The sequence below is a fragment of the Peromyscus californicus genome, unplaced genomic scaffold (genome assembly GCF_007827085.1).
Source record: "Peromyscus californicus insignis strain IS unplaced genomic scaffold, ASM782708v3 Scaffold_9__1_contigs__length_137607984, whole genome shotgun sequence".
In the NCBI taxonomy this organism is placed as follows: Eukaryota; Metazoa; Chordata; class Mammalia; order Rodentia; family Cricetidae; genus Peromyscus; species Peromyscus californicus.
This window is the reverse complement of record NW_026294617.1, coordinates 27,690,912-27,696,198: the sequence shown is the minus strand read 5'-3', so window position 1 is coordinate 27,696,198 and position 5,287 is coordinate 27,690,912.

Here is a 5,287-nt window from a genome sequence, read left to right as displayed (position 1 = left end):
TGTAAGGTGAACCTAGGACTGAGCTAGTCATGGAGAGAAGTGAGGCTTGATATTGAGAGAGACCATGAGAAACTATTGATGAAGGTGAACTCTCAATTGTGCTAGAAAATCCAGCATATGTGAGATGTCAGGATGTTGCACGTCCACCACTGACAAAAGCTGGTGTGGAATGGAGCTGTCCTTGCCCAGAAAATCACAAGTGACTTCCAGATGCCATATATTGAGTTACAGAATTCAATTTGTGCTACTATATTTCTACTTTGATTTGAATTGATTGTAAATGTGCCTTGATTCTTTACTCTGGAACTAAGAATGTATTTAATTTCCTTTTAATTTTATAAGAGCCAACAATAAAGACAGTTTGGATATTTTAGACAGAGTTATAACAACTTAAGTGTTGAAATTGTTTAAGGACTGTAGTACTTTCAAAGTTGCCCTGTGTTTTACATTGTGATATTAACATGAGGTCTTGGGGAAAAACAAAAAGGTAATGTTACAGTATAATTGACATTTATTTCTGTGTCAAGATGACAAGCAGACAATTGTGCTGGCTTGTTTCTGTCAACTAAACATAAATAGAATTGCCTAGGAAGAGGCAATCTAAATGAAGGAAAAGCCCCCATCAATTTGCTCCTTGGCCAGTCTGTGGGCTATATTCTTGGTTAATATGGATAGAGAAAGACCCAGTCCCCTTCGGGTGGTCCTGAGTTATGTGAAATCAAGTTCAGGTAAAGCTAGACAATAAGTAGCATTCCTCCAACTTCTCTCCATGAGTTCTACCTTGACTTTCCTCAGTGGTAGACTGCATAAGCCAAATAAGCATTTGAATTTCTGAGAAAAGTAAAAAGATAAGAATGTTATGTTTCAATTCATATTGATAAAATAGTTTTCTAAATAATTTTATTTATTGCATATACACAAAATTTTAGGTTATAATACACTCAAAAATCAATTACATTTCTATCAATGCATTTTTGGTATCCTATAATGTATTTGAAAGTCTTAAGAGCAGATATGTACCTTTTGTGACAGCTTTAGATAATTCTTGCAGATTTTCTTCTGTGGAGTTTCTACGTAGTCCTTGACTAGCAGCCAGTTTCCAGACTCTCAAATCACTCAGACAGTCCCACAATGGCAAAAGCCTCCAGTTACACATAAGCATGCAAACACTTGATCACACATGAATGCATGCACACACAAACACACATTTGTTCATAGATACATGATATAAATTCATACATATATCTGTAATAAAAATTGTATGCTTTTTATATTTTATATAAAATTTTATATTTTATATAAATTTTATATTGTATATTTTAAATTTTATATTTTAAAAATAACTTTCTATTTTGTGTTTTTTTGTCTCTGAATATACATACATACCTATATACATACACATACGATTACCCATTCATGAACATCTGCTCTTATGAGTATGTAAATAGGATACCTGACCTTTTCCACATAAAATATTAAATTAAGATGAGTACAGAATATCTTGTGTAATATCTTTAAAACTTAAATTCCCCATCATTAATTCATATCAATTACAGGTTGCACATATATTCTTTCAAATCATATATAAGATAACATAATGTATTACAAATTGAAGAAAATACCTGAAAGATACAAATATGAATTTCCATCATACTTCAAATAAATTAAACTTCTTGAATTTTGTTTTCACAACAAAAATGTTTTTTTTAAATATTTAATTGTTTATCTGTGTGTATGTTTGTATATCTTTTTATACAATGCCTGCCCAGGTAAGGAGAGATCTCAGATCCCTTAGATTTGAAGCAATAAAGTTGTTTCCTTCTGATTTGGATGCTGGGGAGTCAACTACTGTTTGATGTAAGAGTAGCACATGCTATTAGCCCCTAGTCATGTCCCTAGCCCATAATAGTAGTATCTGGTTTTCACACATACACAGTATCACAGCATTTGGTAGCAAATATCTTAAATCAAATAATAAAATATTTTGAAATTATAGTCTGTGATCACTGAAAACCAAAATGAATACAAATTGAAGATTTTAATCTACTTTGTTAAGGATAAATTTTTAAATGTTAGCATGATAGAAATTTTTATTTTGAGCATTTTATAGAAAACAACTATGTTGGTTGAGAGCTAATTAACATGCATATAAGTATCTGTAATATTTATTTGCATGATTATCTTTTCACATTGTATATCATATTTTGCTTGTTTGATTTGGTTTTGTCAATATTTCTCTCTTCAACCTGGTCTGTCCTGGAGCTGACTAAGCAGCTCAGGATCATCTCAAATTCACAATTTTAAATCTCAAGAGCTGCAATTACAAATATGTACCCATGCGAAACTTTGTGGGAAGAAATGTCTTTTAGCCCACAGATCACTAGGAAATTCAGGGATCTTATTCACAAAGGGGTGTTTCCTCAAAGGTGGAAATACCTGCTTTATACTCAGGGGCAGGGTGTGCATATTGTGATGATCTTGCTATCTGTGGAAGCAGACCTGACACAGTTTGTGCTATAGACGAATGAATACCACACTCAGAATGTTTATCCCAAACTCTTCCCTCCCTAGACCTGTATCTTTACCTCCTGGTTAATAACATTTAATCTGAGGGTTAATGACAGGTATTTTATAGATGGCTGGTCTCTATGCAATTGGTCAGAGACCACTCTATAGCCTATTTTAGCTATAGAACCACCCTCGCAGTCACATGTGCTTTGTAAAGGAGTTTCTAATTAGTCATAGCTTAAGCATGATTGTACATCTGAAATTGGAAAGATTGTTGCCAGGAAACTTAGAATTGGAATAGTAGTTGTCTGAAAACTTTTTTTCCGAGTTGTGCTGTGTTTTCAATATGTTGACAATGAACTGCCTGGCATCAGACTCCCCAAGTCTGATCGAGGTTGATGAAGTCGATCTGAACAGAGTCTTCCTTCTTATCTCTTTGCAGTTTGATTCCTTGTCTGGACACCTCTCACCCAGCAATATGCCCTTTATATCATGAAATTATATGTCATGTTTGAGTATAAATGATATAGCCAAGAATGAGAACAGTAACCTGAGTAATGTAGACTGAGGAAACATAAGTGGATGCCCTCAGTCTAAATACAACTCAATTTCCAATTAAATGTCTGAGTACGTTATCATTAAAAAATGAAAAGTCGCCGGGCGGTGGTGGCGCACGCCTTTAATCCCAGCACTCGGGAGGCAGAGGCAGGCGGATCTCCGTGAGTTCGAGGCCAGTGTGGGCTACAGAGTGAGTTCCAGGAAAGGCGCAAAGCTTACACAGAGAAACCTTGTCTCGAAAAAAAAAAAAAAAAAAAAAAAAAAAAAACCAAAAAAAAAAAACTGAAAAGTCATGATAATATACAAGTTAATTATTAAATAGTATAAATTGATGAGTAATAGTTTTGAAAACAGTAGCACAATATCCCATTTTAAAATGTATTCTGAGATTCACATAGTGAATGACCTAGGAACTTGCTGGTTTTAAAAGTTAAGGAGGTATGATGGACAGGGTCTTAAGGCAGTTGTAAAAGAACAGTGCGTTAAATCAAATAGTGAAACAAGCATTTCAGACTTTTCTCAAGTTGATATCCACTTTTAGGGACATGTATTGAAAACAGTAAGAGTGACTCAGTGTTCCTTAACAAGCTATCGACACCATGTCTAAGATCTCCAGGAGGCCCTGACCTTAGGGTAACATACATCATTAGATGCAAATGCTTTGGGATAGGCAAGCGTGAAATTTACATGCACACGAGGAGAGCTGAACTGATAAACGGTGCCCCAAATAGAATAAGTAAATGATAAATGTTTCATTTCATATATTACTTTTAAATACTAATCTTTCTTCCTGAAGCAATATTAATTCAATTTATGAAAAATATTTTTCTAAAATCATCTACTTCTTCTGGTAAAGGTTAAACAGTTTCTTGTCAAATAAAAGCATGCTATTTCTTAAATAAAAGGGCAGGTATGTTAATATAACTTGGATTTACTTGCATATATGTCTTAAGTCTTACAGGATGATTGGATGAGATGACCTTTATGACCATCAGACTTGAGATTTATGATTGTATGATTAAATATTTTTATGTATTCTTACCATATATAAAAGCAAATGTCATATATTGCCACCTATTCTAATTAATCAGTATTTTTTGTATTTATACAGGATTTATTGGGTAAATAAGAACAACCACTTCTTAAAGGGTCACATTTACTGATAATAAACAATATAATTTGCATATAACTTATAGGAGTCAGAAGTTTCAAGCTGATTAAAAGTAGATTTGAAAGTCCCATAATAGGTAGGTTGATATGAATCAACAGCCTACCATTCTTTACCAATTATTTGTTCTGCATAAGGTGGTTTTAAGACTGTTTTTCTGCAGATGATAATCAATACAGAGAACTATAATTGGTCAAAGTGCAGAGAATAAGAGACTGTGGAGTACTCAGTACTAAATGTGGTCTCTTTATCACACTCTTTCTTCAAAGGCACAAAAATGATTGCAGAGAAGAGGCTAGGAAGAGTGTAGAACGCATTGTCTTCTGGACACAGCATTGCAGCTGCACATATGAGCTCCTGATGGCTGGGATGGCATGAACCCCACCAGTGCAAACTCAAGCCAGAAAAAAAAAAACAAAACATGTCTGAATGTGGGGAGGTAGGCACAAGCGAGACTCCTATCCTTAACTGAGTAACTGTTGGCTCTTGACAGTTGCTGTGAGAGGGAGAGTCAATTTACTCTAAGACTGTGGTCCCTGCTCCAGTGAAAAATCACAAAACAGTGTTGTGGGATATTTACACACTGTACAAAGATGTACATGCTGTGATTGGTGTAATAGAAAGCTGAATAGCCAATAGCTCAGCAGGAGATATAGGAAGGATTTCCAGGGAAAGAACGGAAGAGAGAGGATGGAGATGGGCAGGAAATACCAGTGGGACTCTAAAGAAGTTGGAAATATGGTAAATTAGCCACATGACAGAAAATAGATTAAAATAAATAAGTTAATTTAAGCTATATGAGCAAGGTAGGAACAATCCTAAGCTATAGGATAAGATTTCTTAGTTAATAAGAAGTCTCTATGTCATTATTTGGGAGCAGGCTGGCTGGACAGAGAAACACTTGTTACAAAATGGCAGTATAAACTAGATTGGATAGATTTTGAGGAAAGAAGAAAAAGAGGAGGAAATGAGTGATAAAGAAAGGGTGAGGGTCTTAGAGGATGTGGGGAGGGAGATGAATATATTTAAAATACACTGTACACAACTCTATAA